Source organism: Macadamia integrifolia, chromosome 5, assembly GCF_013358625.1.
Source record: "Macadamia integrifolia cultivar HAES 741 chromosome 5, SCU_Mint_v3, whole genome shotgun sequence".
NCBI lineage: Eukaryota > Viridiplantae > Streptophyta > Magnoliopsida > Proteales > Proteaceae > Macadamia > Macadamia integrifolia.
Window position 1 is genome coordinate 20,929,339 of NC_056561.1, and position 18,397 is coordinate 20,947,735.

An 18,397-nucleotide genomic window follows, 5' to 3' on the forward strand; every position below is an offset into this window, starting at 1 on the left:
CCCCCCCCACCCCCACCCCACCCCACCCCACCCCACCCCACCCCATCTTCTTTAGTATTTAAAACAAGGACAAAATCCAATAGTTTTCTTTCTCAAAGTTCAAACAGCATCCACGGTAAATCAAGTTTTATGAGTTTGTGTGCTTCTATGGAGCTTTTCATTTTTCTTTCTTCCTTTCATTGATTGAAAATTGAGATCCGTCCCACTAGAACCCTGTGATTTTGGAAATAGATCTTGCTCCACTATTAATGATATAGAATTGATTATGCATGCCTTGTTCTCAATGAATCGATCCATCACTTCATATTGGCCGGTGTAGGGCAAATATCCACTAAACTTTTCCAATATTTTGTGAAATACCAAAGATGGAAAGAAGGGTGCTGCTCAGTTGGCAAGGGAGTATGCCTAAATTGACATGTGTCCTGAGTTTGATTCTCTTTATGCCCTTGGGGTTAACCCCATGATTTTCATGATTCACATAGGAGTTGGTGCTAACCTAACTGGCGTGTGTGAGAGTGTACACATGCATCGTAGAATTACCTGAACTGATCAGGTTCTTAGCTCAATGGCATGAAACATAATTTCTTTTCAGAGGTCAGTAGTGATTCTTGGTTTCACATGCAACTACTTGATGACCTTGATTGCCACTTGAGTTGAGGTGGAGGCTACCTCACAACACTTGCTGACAGAAGAGGGGCTCTGGTTCAAGCATCTTTCAGATATACCATTCAAGGGATTCTTCTTCCTCATCTCTATCTCACGAAGAAGAGAGGAGAAAAACTTGGGAAAGAAGTGGCTGAAGTGTTGGAAATTTTGCATAATTACCCTGGACGAGGGCTCTTGTTGTTTACATTAGAAATTTAATATTTTAAAATAAAATGACATATTTACCCCTATTTAGAGCTACAATTCTACTATAAATATGGACGTATTTAAGGGATTTTAAATTAGGTTACAGATATAGTATATATTACATATATAATATATTGCACATTAATCTTAATGGTGTCAATTTAGAATTGAAACCAAAGCGATTGTTTAAAATTGGACCAAATCGAAGTACCTATTTTCAAAGTTTAAGTTATATATTTTTTTAATCAATCAATATGGATGATAAATTTTATTGCTTTTAATGTTTAATAAAATATTTTTTGTTGATGAAAATGCAAAAAATTCACCCAAACAACTAAAATATGACCTAAATAAAATCGTAGAAAGAACCTAATATAAAACCATCAAACCGAATCAATTCGACTTTGATTTCTAAAATATGTTCCTGTTTTATTCTTGAATTTTAGAAACCATAAGTACTAAGATTTGGGTTTTCCAATAGAGCTATTTATTTTATTTTATTTTATTTTATTTTATTTTTTGGTAAAACGATAGAACATGTTCTACCTCTAATGAAGAGGCCTCTTCCTACCAAAAATAAATTGAGTGACTCATCAATATATCCTTGTTTTGTTAATCCGCATGTCTACCTTGGGCTGCCTGACAACACTTGTGAGTTGAGTTAATTTAGAGGCACGATGCTTAGAATGCCATGGATGGATGATAATGAGCTGAGTTGAACATATTAAATGTTGAACCAAACCACAAAATTAAAACCCCTTACCATGGTGGAACCAAATAGTCTCCCAAAATTAATTTTTTTGGGTAATTTACAGTGCCACACCCTAGAGAATGCCAATATTATAGGAACACCCCTTCTTTTTCACCAAATTACATTTAGACCCCCTACTATTAGTCTCCATTAAGTAAGGATTTGAAATGACATTTTTACCCTTTTAACTAAAACAAATAATAAATCATATTTTACTCAAGTTATTTCTCACTGAGTCGTTAGTCTTGAGTCGTGACTGTCCGAAACAGTAGCTACCGTCGGCAGTTCCAGTGTCTTCTTCGTGGAACCTCTCTCTCTCTCTCTCTCTCTCTCTCTCTCTCTCTCTCTCTCTCTCTCTCTCTCTCTCTCTCTCTCTCTCTCTCTCTCTCTCTCTCGCTTTGAACTTCGAGGCCGACTTGGGTGTTCTAAAAAATAAAACATTATTGTGTTTCCCAGTGTGCAGGCGATTCTTAACAAATTAGAGCAACATTTGTTAATTGATTTTGGATCGATGTTGGGCATTGAAAGAGAGCTATTGGAGCTCCACCACACCGCAAAGAGAATCAAAGCAGTTCTTTAAGTGGTAGAGAACAAGCAAAGAAATAATGGGCTCTTAAAACTCAGTCTCGAAGATCTTAGATTTGAAGCTTACCATATTGATGATATGATGGATGAGTTTCTTTATGAAACTCTCAAAACTACAATATGAGAGAATTTGTGGCAAGAAGAGGAAGCTGGTACCCTCTTTTCTCTCCTTTTCTTTGAATGGTAGTCAATTGTTACGTCAATGTGATTCTGCTCATATCACGGCTGAAATCAATGAGAAACTAGGTATGATTGAAAAGAATCTTGGAAAACACTATTTTCAAGGTCCAGCTGAACGAATGCAACATGAGATGCTAACTAGATCACATTTCAAGATAGGGTCGATGATTCGATTCGTCCCCACCAAACTAGAGGAAAGAGATGGATGTCTCACAGTATGATTTTGGCACCGGAGAAACAGAGAAGAGGCATTAGTGCTCTGCTTTACTCTTGTAGCCGAAAAAGTTCAGAGAAGGAGAGAGAGAGAGAGTTCAAGCTTTATTGCCGCTATTCACCTTCGCCATAAGGGGTTCGGGGCTGGAAGGGAGGGCTTTCACGCCGTCGAATATGTTCCGGTGATGTCCTCCTTCCGTTGACCCCTGTTTATGTTTTATTCAAAAGGGTGCTCCTGTTGGTCGCCGCTACCACCGCTGCTGTGATCTCCGGTGCTCGATTTGGGAGGAAGGTATAGTAATTATTGAGTTGAGGATGGTACTTATCACAGGGACATTTTAGGTACTTTACATTTAGTAAGGGCATTTTGGTATTTAAAATAAAATATAATAGCTGACATCAGCATATAAGGTATATTTCTTAATGGAGATTGCCGATAGAGGGTCTGAGTCTAATTTGGTGAAAGAGAAGGGGTTTTCCTATAATATTGGTATTCTCTAGGGGTGACGCTGTAAATTATCCTCTTTTTTTTTTTTTTTTGGTAAACTTTCATCTTCCTTCTTCCCTCTGAAACAGAGAACGGAAATTCTTCCAATATACAAGTCCAACTTAGCTGTTTCAGTGAAAAAGTAGCAGCACAGTCTAACTTCTCTCACTTCAGCAACTTCTCCTCAATAATGGACGACAAGAACGGAGCTACTGATGGAATTGAGAATCTGCCTAAGGTGAATCTGCCTGAAGTTAAACGTTCTTGAGGTGACGAAGTAGACGATGACGAACCAGAATCTGTCCCATCTGGGTCCGGAGACAAAGCTGAGGAGCTAAATGTTTCTTCCCTAGCTATTGATGAGAACAAGAATGTCAACAGGTTTCTGGATGACCCAGACGATTCAAACATCAGAGCGGTAAGGGATCTCTCCTCTCGTTTCCGTTCCCTTGTGATTTATAGGGATTGTGTATAGTGGTTGGTATTGGAAAGTTAAGGTAGGTGCTTTCTAGAACTGGGTTTTTGGTATCAGCACTAATGGGCTTCTCCATTTAGATTGTTTGATTCGTTTGGTTTGATTTTTATAGGTTTAAATTTTGATATAGGTTCTTGGTATCAGCAGTAATGGGATTCTCCAATTATATTTTTTGAATTGTTTGTTTGATTTTTATGGGTTTACTTTTGACATAGTTTACATTAGGGGACACACCATATACATCTGCATCTACTTTTGAGGACTTGAAGCTGTCGCCTGAATTGCTGCAGGCATTATATGTTGACATGAATTTTGAGAGGCCTAGCAAGATTCAGGAAATTAGCTTGCCAATGATTTTGACTCCACCCCATAAGGATCTAATAGCTCAAGCGCGCAATGGTTCTGGTAAGACCACATGCTTTGTGCTTGGAATGTTGAGTCGGGTTGATCCAACTCTGAAAGCACCGCAGGCCCTTTGCATTTGTCCTACAAGAGAATTGGCAATACAGGTTTTGATTTTTAGATTTTTAAATTTTATCTTGTCCCTTTGTTTTTTAGTCTAATCTTGGTTTGGAATTTAATGGCAGAGTACATGTTGCAGAACCTAGAAGTTCTTCAAAAGATGGGGAAATATATAGGGATAACTTCTGAATGCGCTGTTCCAATGGATAGCACCAATTATATCCCAATTACGAAACGGGCACCAATAACTGCACAAATAGTGATCGGTACGCCAGGTACAATAAAGAAATGGATGTCTGCAAAGAAACTTAGCTCAAGGGATATGAAAATTCTTATTTTTGATGAGGCCGATCGCATGTTGGCTGAGGTAATTGTTGATCATTGGGTTTCAAATATATTTCAAAATCTTACTTCCTTCACTTATTTAACCTCTTCAGTATTTGACTCTCCTTTTTTTTTTTCTTTGGGGGGGGGGTGTATGTTATGAACCAAATAAGAACAGAACGTTAGCTAGCTTCGAGGGTAGAGTGTAACGTTAATGTGATATCCTTTTCTTCCTCAAATCCCTTACATATATACTCCCTCAATTACCTATACCCATCTGTCCTTAGCACTAACAGAATGCCTTCCTTTATGATATGATTCCCTCATATCCACATCCTTACCATTTACACATAATCGCCCAAGGCTGTAGGTCGTCTCCCTATCGTTGTGATTGGCATGCGGTTTGTATGGGCATGGCCAACATGGGCGTGAGAATCTCTTCAAGTTTCTTATCACGCATGTGGTTCGTATCATTGCCATCCTCTTCCCAAAGAACCTTGTCCTCAAGGTTCATCTGAGGGAACCACCGTCATACAATGTCAATGCCCTCCTATGAAACCTCCTCATCGACCCACTGTGTCAATGCTTGGGCTATCCACCGACCGTGGCGTCATAGATGTTGGCAGTTCAATATCATTGTCGGAGTTGGTGGAATCATTTGTTGTAATTCCAGGTGATAAAGGCTAAAATTGGGTCTATAGGCGCAAGATGGATGTAGAAGCCTGCCCCTCCATGGCATTGTAGTATATTTTTGTAGGTTGTCCATAATCCACTGTGAACTAGACTTAGGCAGGTTGCCATCGTCGGTCAGCTCGCCACTATTTGTAATGTTGTCATACACTAGCAAGAAGTGCTGAAGTGTCCTACAATGGCAACCCGGTGGGTCACCATTGTTGGGAAGATTACCATCATTGGCCAACCCACCAATGTCATCAGACACGAGCAAGAAGAGGTGACAGGTCTTACAGCGGTGACCCGGAGAGAACCCTTCATTGCAGCTGTAGTATAACCCCTTCTCACGTCTGAGTTGCGTCTCAATTGGGGTAGATTGCTTGATAGGACTACCCAAAGATAATGGTGAAGTTGCAAAGCTCGTAAGGGTTGGTGGGGAGCAGATTAATGAGGCCCAGTTATCCATAGGTCGTGGTAAGAAGTGTCGAGCTTCCTTAAATTTAGACTTTAGTAGGCGAGCAAGACCCACCGCCCGTGACGATCCATCGCTGGAACAGTTTCCGGCATTTGATCCTTGCCCTCTCTCTCTGTCTCTTTCCTTCCCTTGTGAACCTTTAGTCACAACGATATCTCCATTCCCGATCAAGTTGGCGAGGATGGGCGCAGCCTCTATGGCGAGTTGTAAGTGTTGAGCAATTTTACTTTGGATCGAGTCGTGGGTGTTGTTGTTGTCAACCAAAATCAATCTTGGAGTCGACCGTCACTTGAACGATGATATAGCAGTGCCCTTTCTTATGACAGAGTAGCATCTCCATAGGGTTGAGCTCTTTGATTGGAATGCGCAAGGCCACCGGTGGAGTTATAGAGCTCAAAGGCGTTAGCAGAGAAGGCAGCAGTGGTGGTGGACTCGGTTTCCGAGGCAGGAGGCATTGAACATCATTATACTTATCTTCCTAGCGCACAAGTCCGACTGCCTGCGCCATGGAGCTAGGTCGGACTGTTCGCACTTCACTTGGAATATCAGAATGGGGATCAGGGATGAAGCAATTAGTAAGGAATGAGGCAGAATTGTTATTGGTGTGGTTGTTCAAGGTCTCAATTTGTGTTTGATCTTCAAGGCCAGAGAAGATCTGTTTGGGCTTCACGAAGGTTCCTTGTGAATCCTCACATTTTGAGGGCTCAAACTGAAGCTTCAAAGCTTTGGTGAATGCCACCCAGTTGCTGAACTGCGCTGAACAACCTGTCTCTTGGTACCATTGCAACGCTGCGCCATCCGTGTGAACGGATGAAATCAATAAACGCCGATCATCGGTAGTTCGATGGTAGTCAAAGAATTGCTCAGCCTTAAAAATCCATTCCATTGGGTCGTCTCCATTGAAGCGAGGGAAGTCAAGATGAATGATATGAGTCTGGATGGGTTTGGCCAGAATAGGAAGTGATCCAGAGGAGGCAGATGCGGTGAAGTCAAGAGGAATCTTATAAGTTTGGAAGGGTTTGACCGGAATAGGAAGCAATCCAGAGGAGGCAGATGCGGTGAACTTACCAGGATGATGCACTGGTTTGGATGCCGATAACCGAAGAGCTTGCTCCATTCGACCATCCATAGCCGTGAGGCGGCAAACGAGCTCGGAAAGGGAACATTGCTGGTCGGACATGGCTGCTTGAAGGAAATCCAGACGTTCGCCACGCGCTGCCATTGTCTCACTCAAAAGCTTAACAGATTCATCCAGTTGATGGAGGCAAGTTCTGTCGTGCATCATATATATCTCTCAATGAAAGCACCAATGTTATGAACCAAATAAGTACAGAACGTTAGCTAGCTTCGAGGTAGCTTTTCTCCAGGAGGGAGGGAGAGAGAGAGAGTAACTTTAATGTATTGATATCCTTTTCTTCCTCCAATCCCTTACATATATACTCCCTCAATTACCTATACCCATCTGTCCTTAGCACTAACAGAATGCCTTCCTTTATGATCCTAACAGAATTGATTCCCTCATATCCACATCCTAACCATTTACACATAATCACCCAAGGCTGCAGGATATCTCCCTGTCGTTGTGATCAGCATGCGGTTTGTATGGGCATGGCCGACGTGGGCATGAGAATCTCTTCACGTTTCTCATCACGCATGTGGTTCGTATCAGGTTACCTTAATGGTGCTTCAAGCTCCATGTGCTATTCTGCAGGTTTAGTGATCATGTTGGGACTTTAAGAGCTTACATATGTATATATATATATATATATATATATTTTTTTTTTTGAGCAGTATCTATATTAAAACCAACACTAAAGAAGAACACAGGATTAATGTTTATACACTCCTGGATGGCACAAAAAAATACAAAACAAATGTTGATTCACCTTACTTCCACCGTCGGCAATGCCATCAGCAGAGAGGGAGAACCAACAACCCAAAGAAAACACCCAAACTCATGAAAACTGATATCTAGGTCTAACTGTAGCACAGTGCTCAATCTCGTTGCAACAGAATGAGGAAGGAGAAATCCAAACTGAAGATACTCTAACTTGAGCACCTCCTTTTGGTAGCAAATCAGCCACCATATTGACTTCCCTATAACATTTTGAAATCCTCCAAAAGAGACATGTATTAGTACCCCCCCCCCCCCACCCTCTATTTAGAGTTTTAAGTTTGTCGCCTTTTCTCTGTTGCAACTCACCTGTTCTAATCTTTTAACCCCAGACCATAAATTTATCCCAACTCCATTTATATTTAGGGAGTTGGGTGCTTGATTTATTTATAATGCTATGCTTTTCTATCTATTCTAACATGGATATTTGCATAATGTTGGCCTCTAGTCCCTTCCAGTTGTAGAAAACTTTGATTCTTCAAGAAATCATTCTGAGTGGAAACAAGAACAATTCAGCTATGGACAACATTTTAGAGATTGATGGAAAACTGTCTTTGTGGTTCAGGCACTCTCAAATCTCTGTGATTCAAAATCATGGTGATAAGAATCATTCATGGATTATAAACAGAAAAATCATGCATTAGATTGGTCGACCTGATCTCCATTATTATTTTGTAAACTTGTTAAAGTGAACTGTTAGGAACGTAAGAGGTCGGCGTCCCGTACTCATTTTTACCTTGCTTGTTGATACATACAAAAAAATTAACAGAATTCAGAGAGTTCCGTTGGTCTCATTTACATATGGGAAAAGAATTGTCACGATGCCTTAGTACTATTTCCCTTTCACATGGGATTCATTATTTTCTCTCTCCTTCTCTAACCATGTGGGCCCCAGTGGATAATACCATTCTCCGCACCACCATTGATGTGGCATGCAAATTACCCCCTACTCAAACACCTTGGGGAACCTCTCCCTTTAGATATATAGGTAAGGCATTCTTAGTGATAAATATACTTGTTGCCGACTTCAGCATGGAGATCCTTGCTGATGATTGTTATCTCTCTTTGTGGAACCTATTAACTTCCGTGATCATTCAAAGTTATCTTACGTAAGTTTAACTACAGTGGACCAGTACTGATCTTCTTGATTGCTACGTAGGATTTTGAAATTCACAATTTTGATATAGTAGGACATAATGTAAGATGATTACAAACCTGTTAATTTAGTACTCTCTTTTTTGGTTGTAGGATGGCTTTAAGGATTTTAAGTTGTGAAGGATATTGAGAAAAACAGTGCTCACTGCCGGGTTTGTTGCATTACTATGGAGCTATTTTTCTATAATGTTAAGAGTAGGGGTTAATAATTATGGAGTTGTTTTTATGTAACATTAAAAGAAGGGGTTAGTAATTGAGTTTGTTGCTGTTATGCTCCTCGTCATTTTCTATGTATGGTTTAACAGAAACTTATTATTAACTTAACCAAGGCAGCATTTGAGTATTTGAGAAGCATATTGTTGTTTCTTTTCTTTAATATCATTAAGTTTAATTCATTTAAACATGTTGTAATTGTAATAATTTGCTTTCGGGAAGTTTTTAGATTCCAAACAGGTCCTTATGTCCTTTAAGGGTTTAATAGTCCTTGTAATATTTTAGAATTCTCTCTCCGTTATTATAAATAAAGAGGGTTGGTGCATATTAGACACAAATGATTACCATATCCAACAAAACATATTGATGAAAGATTGTACCTTGGGGCATTTGTGTCTTATGTTCATTGTTTTATTTGACTGGAACTTATATTGTTATCGCTTTACTTTATCTTATTACAATCTTTTTGTTTGCCCAATTTGAAGTAAAGTTTTTTGCAAGGATGATTCCATTCTCTTTTTCTTTTTATATTGGTTATTCAACTTTTGTATATGCTAAATTAACAAAGCGGTAGAATGTGGGATGTTGGATGGATTTGGAATGCCAAATGGCAGATTTTGTATCTGTTAAGTTTGTCTCGAATTCTTGAACCGCTCCGACATATTTTGGGTATGACCCGGCCGACCGTGACCCAATGGATTGACTCGTGACTTGGAAGAGTATATAATGTACTTTCGTCTTGTTGAACAAGTATTGTAATTTGGTGGTTTTTCGAGCTAGGGTTTTAGAGCGAGTTTTCTTGCAGCTGTTTGGGTCTTTTTGAGTGATCTCCACCATAACATCTCTTCTATATAGTGAAACATCTTCTTCTTCACCCGAGAATGTGGCACACCACATCGGTGTGTAAATCTCGTTAAATCTCTGTGTTTTGTGAATCTGTGTTTGTTTATTTTTTGTATTTGTTGGTGTTTGCTGTAACAGTATCTATCACCAACAACTTTTCTGATTTTACTGATATTTGTGGAGCTTCACATCATCAGCTAAGGAATCTGAGATTGTCCTCTGATACCTTGGAAGAATTGGCAAGTTGCCTTGGGTGTCATGGGGGAACTCTTACCTTTGTTTGTTTGAACTTTTCACTCCCTTTGTGCTAACTTACTGATTGATTTTTTGGAGCTGTTCATTGAACTAATGGGAACATAAATGAGATGGATGGAATGCTGGGTATCTCTCCACCGGAGGTATCTAACACCGCTGTTGTTAATACTCCTATCTACTGTCTTTCCATCTTTCCAATCTCAATCGTCGTGACAGGAGAGTAGCAGAGTTAAGTTCATCCAGAAGGGCTTTATATGGAGAGCTGCAAATAAGCCAAAATTTACCTGGTTGATTGGTCCAAAATTGCCCTCTTAGTTTCCATTTGATTTGAATGAAAATGCATTGAAGTAAAATAAAGTAAGGGAGATATTTTACTGCCCTTGCATCATTAAACTTTATGCTCCTTTTTACTTCCTATAAAACAAACTTCATAACTAGATATTCATGTTCTTTATTTTACTACTGCTGCCTGTTTTACATCGAAATGAACAGTGCCTTAAGCACCTTAAAAAATTATTGGGTCCGTGGAAAAAATCTGGTTAATGAGTAGAGACATTTTTGGCAAATGACTTTGGAGATTAGAGACAGAACAAGGAAGCTTGTGGAAAATGGTTGTCAACATCTAGTATTGATGGACAATGGAATTATATATAGGTTTGGTATCCATGGAACTGGGCTATGAGAAGGGGCCATGGCCATGTGACGTCAATAGCAGTGATAGCTTGTGGTTTAACCATTGTGGATCAATAATAGGGATCTTACCCAAATAGAATTTACCTTGAGAGGTTCATGGTAATTAGTCTTACAGTGCTATACCTCATCCAACCCCCAAGGGAGAAGGATCCAGCATAGACATTATGAGAAATGGTTGCACTATGAAGCGCCTTCCTAAGACATCTTATCCCTTTATTTTTTTTGTTTGAAAGAGAGAAAGGGGAAGGAGACTTAGTCCTAAGAAATGAATTTTGATCATGCTCTTAATACGGTTTTCCTGGGTGCCCATATTAAGTTCATCTTCTCACATGTGTCAAGTATTAATTAGCTCAAATGGAGTTGATGAGAAATGGAAAAATAAAGCATCGGAAAATATAGCACAATTGAGTTCGCCAATATAGCTCTGGTCCACCAGGGATCAGATACCACCATGCCAGGTAGGGGAAGCTGGAAGGGAACAAAAATTTCTTTTGTAGGGATCAGATACCACCTTTCCAGATATGTGGGGGGAAAAAATGCTATGGTGAATGGTGATAAACCTCTTGTGTAGACCTACCCAAGTGGTTATTTAATAAACTGGCTCATGTTTATTATCTATTTGTCTGTCTATCATGTCCCAAGTCCGAAATGGTCTGTTGAAAGGAATTATGTGGAATCATGATCTGTTCCACCAGGGATCAGATATCAGGTTGGTGAGAGAGCAAAAGTTGAAAATAGTGGAGTTGAAAATCCAGTGGAAAAATGAAGCTTATTGGAAAGAATGGATGGATGAAGATACAAGTGCAATATGCCAATACATGTGAGGCTGTATGATTGACTTTTACTCTGAAATTTTACACATGGTCAAGGCCAGTCGAGACTTGAGACCATTTCCTAGATATCCAATGGTTGGATTTGTCACATATCCTTTACAACCTCATTGTGGCATTAATTATTTTCTATATGCTGAATTATCATCTGAACTTGACACTTAATTGACTTGTTTCATTTGCATGCTATGTCAGGTGCTTCTTTTCTCTGCTACTTTCAATGAGGTTGTAAAGAATTTTGTATCAAGAGTGGTTAAAGATGGAAATCAACTGTCTGTAAAGAAAGAAGAATTGTCACTGGAGGCAGTGAAGCAGTATAAGGTGCACTGTCCAGATGAACGTGCCAAGATACAAGTGATCAAGGACAAAATTTTTGAATTAGGAGAGAAGTTGGGACAGACCATTATATTTGTCCATACTAGAAATAGTGCCGGCATGTTGCATAAGTCACTGGTTGAATACGGTTGGCAATGCACGACTATTCAAGGTGCTCTTGGGCAAGAAGATAGGGAGAAGATAGTCAAGGAGTTTTAAGGATGGTTTAACTAAAGTTCTCATATCAACTGATATACTCGCTCGAGGTTTTGATCATCTACTGAAGTTCAACATGTTCAGTTACTGATATGGTTTCTATGAATAGGTTAATTTGGTTGTAAATTATGATCTTCCGGTGAAGTGTCGTGCTCCATCTGAACCTGACTATGAGGTGTACTTGCATAGGATTGGTACGGAGGGCAGGTCGTTTTGGCCGCAAAGGTTAGTTCTCAAATTCTGTTTTCAATTTTCTTTCCCCTGCTAATTCTTGGTGGGGGTAGGTGGGATGAACCTTAAGTTCAGGCTGAACACCTCCCTTACAAGATCTCAAGCAAACCCAACTCCAAATCCAAAAGTCAACAAAAATTCAACCTTCTCAGATGAAGGGGAAACTTCACCAATCATTTACAGATAAAATCAAGAACTCAGATCATTATGAAATTCAGGTCAAGTTTCAACCTTAGGGGATTCAATGAGTTCCCAAAATAATGGGGAATATTTTGCTGGGTATTCAACCTCAGTATGATAGCACTAAACCAGAAACTTAAACAGATGATCTTCCACCCAAAACTCAGCTTAAAACAGTCTCCATAACAGATGAAACAACACTTACTTGAGGAAGAAAAAACAGAGAATAAGAAGGATAGATTAACGGCTTCCCACCAAGAACAAGGTTCGGAATCTCACTGTCCTCCAAAAATCCCCCACCCTAATCTGAATCGCAGCAGTCCATGGCAGATAATAAAGACTTTCTATTAATCAAATCATCCCTGAGCCTTGGTTCTTACAAGCTTTATATACAAAATTAAAGACTAATTATAATCTGACTAGGAAGGCCAAATCCTAAATAAGAAGCATAATAATAAAGGAAATTTTCTCACACCTAGGTGAAGGAAATCCCATATGCCTAATAAAATAAGCCCGTTAGGATCTGCATCAATTCTATTTGTAACTTAAGTAGTGATTAAGTTTCTGTTGAAGATCTGATTGTTCCAGTGAATATAAGTTTATGGTTTAATCAGTCTATATAAGTACAATTCAAAAAACAGTAATGTGTCAATCTAGCTGAGGTGCTTGTTGGCTGGATTGTTCAGCTTTGGGGATCACTATGGGACACTTTGAAGATTCTACTTGTGGCTATTTTGTTGGTGTATTTGCAGTTGAAGGTATAGAATAAACATTTAATTTTTCTGTGTATATTGGCTTATAGTGAAGTGGCAAGAGTGACGGATAAAGGATGTGACAATTAAGAAATGGATGGGTACTGTGGTAAGAGACGTCTGATGGGTTTCTTCTCCTATTGATCATGCAAGTGTAGAGGAGTGGTTTATTGTGGGTGTGAGCTTTTTAATGAAGTTCACTACCTCATTTGTTCCCATTTGGCCATGCAAGTGTGCAGGAGATTTTCTGTTGCCTTGATGCGGAACCCGGGTTTAGAAAACCCTGTTCAGTTCGCTTATAGCCCCACCCAAATAATGATGCTCAATCAACCCCACAACTAATGGCACTTTCATAAATATATTGAGTTGCAGGGGATGATGGCATCTCTCATAAATAACCAGATATTCTAAGGGCTTGGTAGACAGGGATACGAGGGGTATTAGGATTTATGGTATGAGGGTAGACTAGGAACTAAAGTTATGCTAAGGAAATGAGGGGCTTAGAGGGAGAGTCCAGTGAATCTTCACTTACGTGGATGCTCCTGAGCCAACACGTGGTAATCTTACCACTGGCAACCTTTTGTCCAACCCTCTTTTTCTCTCTTTTTTCGTTTCTTTTATTCAGGTTTTTTTATATTTTTGGGACAATTACTATCACTCCTCTACATTTAGCCTATATTTACTAAAACTCCCCTACCTTTGACTTTTTTTCTGATACTCCCATATATTTCAACTTTTATCTCTCCTTTTCCTACTCTTTTTAATTATCCACATTACACCTTCTTTTCACCTGTTAACTGTTTCATCCCTTTATGGGGAGAGAGAAGGGAAAGAGCACAGAGAAAGGGGCAGGGGTGCAAACCTCTTCACTCTTCCAGCCAAGGTAATTGAGTTGCATTGCAGAATCACTATATAAAATATAAACTTCTGTTTGCGATCTTAAATCATTTGGCATATTCTGAAGAGTGACAGAACCAAAGTTCAAAGACATCCTTGAGAAACATGTAGACAAGTTGCCAAGAAAAAGAAGAGGGAATGGAAGAATAATAGAAGGGTAATTATTAGAATAGTAATCAGTGAGGCAAAAAGGGACTGGTTGATTTTTGCACTCTCTTGCAGATGAATTCCCCTCATTGTAGAACCTTCTATTGTCTTCACCCTGATGGAATTGAGTTATACACAGTGTGGTGAACAAAAGGAGAAAGGAGAAATAGAAAGAAGAGGAAAACAGTAAATTCATAGAATGATTCGAACGAAAAAAATTACACCACAATCAAGATTCCTAGGTGTATAATGGACCTGCCAAGGAGGTTCAAATTCTCTCTAACAGATGCTTCAGAACCATCTCTCAATGTTGAAGAAGCGAAATTTCAAGCACTCTATGGCTTTCAGTAGAGACATCATTAAGATCTGTGGAGCTCGTTGGCCCTGAAAACCTTACCATTCACACTCTCCAGCTTCCGATCACCACCGTAGGTCCGGAAAGACCACCATTAATTTCCCATCACCACCGATGATTCAAGGACGACCAAGGCAGCGAGAGCGCAAATTGGGGAAGAGAGAGCCAGAAAGCTTAGGTTTTTAGGGTTAAATCGTTGAGGGAGTTTAATTTCTTTTTATTTAGTGGTGGGCAGGGGAGAGCTGGGAGAGGAGGAGGTTGGGAACTTGACCTGCTCTTTCCTCTTCCTATTGGGAAAGTGAAGATGAGGAAAGGAGGGTGGTGCGGGTTCGCCTGCCGTCGTGTTCGACGGAGGAGGAGCAGAGAAAAAACGATTAGCAAATAAATAATAAATAATTAAATAAGAGATGAATCAGTTAATGGGTGAAAATGAGGGGTAATTTGGATGTTTAAAAAGAATAGGGGAAAAGAAAAGGTAAAAGTTCAAACGTAGCATAAGAGTATCAGAAAAAAAATTAAAGTTAGGTGAGTTTTAATAAATATAGGCTAAGTGTAGGAGAGTGATAGTAATTGCGCCTATATTTTTGTTCTCCCCGTTGTCGACGTCCTCCTCTTCCTCCTTCCCAGAACCAAAACAGGAATACCTCCGCAACGGCGCTTCCCCCACCCCACCTCACCTCCTCATTTTTGTTTCTTCTTCACACCCCACATCCTGTATCCCGCCCCAACCCCTGCTCTTAAATGTATTGTTATTTCCCTGGCCCGCCCTCCCCTGCAGCTGCATCCTCTGCAAGTGCTCTCTGTATATACTTCGGTTCAGCTGACCTTGGAGGTAGCCCCCGGTGAGAACTGGATTTACAGCCAACTCACACTGTGATACGCCAACTCCAGAGGAGAAATTTGATAAGCGCCGTCTCGAAGACCAGTTCCCAGTATTAATTATTAAACAGTAGCATCTACGAGCGTCATTCTTGTGGTCACACTAACATTTTGCAAGCAAGATCGATTTCAGGAGACGCTTGTGAAGACCCCGTAGTCTGGGGATGGACTTCAGGAGAGGGATTGTAATTCCTGAAGAGATTCAGGAGGCTTATTACCAAGGATGGGTTTGCAGAACAAATCAATCTTAGAAGTCATTTTGCTTCCTCTCTCTCTCTCTCAAGACTGATTGGAAACTATAGGGGAAGGTTTATAGCGAGGATGCCTATCATTTGCACAACACCGAGAGCCTAATCTGAAAAGAAAGAAGGTAATCCGATCTCTGAAATTTCTCCCAGGAGGTACTGTGAAATCAGATCTGAAATCTTGCTATGAACTCACAGCAGGAGGGTTTATATGGGTTAGTTATGGACCTCAAGTCGCCTAGGGCAAAGGTTCTCACTCCCTAAATCTCAGGTTCAGATGAAAAATGACAAGGGAGAATAAACCTTTAAAGAGGGGACTGTTGGTTCGTCCAGAACAGAGCAGGGATTTCTGGTTTATCAAACCAATACCTGAAACAGTTAAAATAGAGGAAGAAAATGGGAGAATTGGAGAGAAACAAAGAAGAAGAAGAGGTATCGCAAGGTTGGGGGGAGGGGTGGAGAAGAATGGAGATTGCACAAGAAGAGGGGGGGGGGGGAGCTCACACAGGCTTCACACCACGCAACTCGATCCTTTTCAATTCATACTCTTAATCTACTATTCCAATTGGTTACACCTCTTTATAAAATCCAAAAACACAATGACTCCTAATTACTACCTAAAACTTAGACTAACATAAATAGAAACTCAATACAACTCAAATTGGAAATTTCTCTACCTGTGTAATAACTAACCCAAAATTAAAGATTACATATCTTTCTCAATTCGAATAAATCCTAGATTTCCTACTGGACCACTGCCAATCTTGGACCCTGTTCTTGGTCGGAGCTCGTGAATGGGTTCAGCCCGGTCCAAAGAATCACTCCTACATCATGCCTTCTATCTAACAACCATTGTATGTGATATATATTCAAAAAGAACGTGAATCTTGTTGTCAAGAAACTAATACAGGAAGTTGGGTTATTGGAGTTTCAACTCGTGTGATTGTACATGCCAAATGGATTGGGATTAGATTTAGTATTAGCTGGCAGTTTAGATTCCAATCACAATGGGAAATTTACATGTTCTATGAGAGTTGAAACATCCAAGTATTTGGTGGAGGTTTCAATTCCTTTGATCAGGGGAAGTATGGATATGGAGATCAAGGCTTGGAATTCAAATTATGTTGATGTACTTGATCTAATTTAATGTAAAATAAAAACCAATTATCAGAGGCATGGATTCTTAGGCTTTCCGCCTTTAGCTCAATTGCATGAGACGATAAATAGATTCTCAGTTTTATTTTCCCATGTTAACATGTGAAGGCCATGATCCATCACCACTTGACCTTAGAAATTGATGGGATATTGTGATTAGAGGTATATTTTGTTTATTCTTCTTTTGGTGATTAGAGTTCTTTCAAGATTTGGATTTTGTTTTTTAAACAACCGATGGATTATATGCTAGAAATTCTGATTTGGCATGAGTCTCTCACCTTAGGTTATGTTTGGAAGCCAAGAAAAGAAAAGAAAAAAATCAAAAAAAAAATTGAATTTGAAGAGAGAGATACACATAAAAAAACTCATTGTATGATCATCACTTTTGTCTTATTATGTCTTTTGCACTATTTTCTTTTTCTTTTCTTGGTTACCAAACATAGCCTTAAGTGTTCAAGAAATGAATGATTTTCAAATTTGATTGGTTTTTCGTGGTGAAGGTCTTCTATAACATCTTGTACTTGTTCTTGTACGTGTTTCTCTTAGCTAGCTCTAACTGGATCCTTGCTTTGAGCTAGTGTTTTGTGCAGCTATTTTATATTCCACCCCCACCCCCACCCCCACCCCCACCAAAAAAAGAAGAAGAAAGAAAACCTTGTAGTTGGTTCTCCATACTACCCGTCTCTGTTGTGTTTTATATCTAACCTAGAAACTGTTGGATTACTGTACAGGAGCTGTATTCAACTTGCTGTGTAATGACATGGACATGATGATAATGGGAAAAATTGAAAAGCATTTTGGGCATACCATAGCTGAGGTAAATTTCAGTTGCATACTTGCAAGATAGCTGAAACCATGTTATCCTTCCTTTCTTCCACCTTTTCTATCCATTTGGATTACTCTCCTTCCTTTCTTCTTGTTCTTTAGGACCAGTGTAATTTTATGTGGTACTTTTCTTTGTCATATATGAAATAGGTTGGCCCATCTTTCAATAGGTTTTTTTTTCTTTTACGCTGGGTTGCTGCACTAGTCTCCCCGAGGATTAGTCGAGGTGCGCAGATGATACCTGCTACCCATAGTTCTTGGTCCATTGAAATTTTGAGACGATGTGTGAGATGCTTCCTCATAGTGAAACTGAAAGTACTTTTTTTGTGTACAAATTATCTGAACTGCTTCTTGGTGCAATGCAGGTCCCTTCCAGATTTTGAAGCTGCTTTGAAAGCAGCTGGGTTGGTGTTGAACTTCTTGTAATTCCTTTCGGGCTGCCTCAATGAAGAATTTTGTGTTGATGAGATGCATGAAGAATGGTATCTGCAATGATGCATTGGTAAAGATTTAAATGTTTCTATTGCAATATTGTAGATGGTTTACCTGAATAGTCCATCGTTCGCCATTTGGGGCTGAAAATTAGAGAGAATTTTCCTTTTGGGTCCATTGAAACCTGTTCATCTCTAAAGGACCTGTGATGCGAGGATGAGGATCAAGGGCCAATGGGTTCCACAGTTCCACCTAGAGTTTTGTCATCCAAGAGTCTCTAACTTGTTCATATTTAATTCTCTTGGGCCCTATTTGTTTGATTAGAAATGGGGTGAAGTTGAATAAAATTTTTGAGAGATAAAGCGCTATGTAAAACAAATGCTATGAAATAGATTTCTCAATTGGCTCC

General features: G+C 39.5%; 2 long non-coding RNA genes and 1 pseudogene across 2 annotated transcripts; 2 read left to right on the plus strand and 1 right to left on the minus strand.

The window, feature by feature from the left end:
• Window positions 1-3,189: 3,189 nt before the first annotated feature.
• LOC122080194 lies at window positions 3,190-4,366 on the plus strand. Its single transcript, XR_006140633.1, has 3 exons — window positions 3,190-3,486; window positions 3,834-4,052; window positions 4,131-4,366. It is a non-coding gene; the product is annotated as an uncharacterized LOC122080194 (long non-coding RNA).
• A 2,718-nt stretch (window positions 4,367-7,084) lies between these two features.
• LOC122077951 lies at window positions 7,085-18,313 on the plus strand (annotated as a pseudogene).
• Window positions 13,963-15,100, minus strand: LOC122080193. The gene is made up of 2 exons (XR_006140632.1): window positions 14,353-15,100; window positions 13,963-14,212 (listed from the first exon to the last, which is right to left on the minus strand). It is a non-coding gene; the product is annotated as an uncharacterized LOC122080193 (long non-coding RNA).
• Window positions 18,314-18,397: the final 84 nt, after the last annotated feature.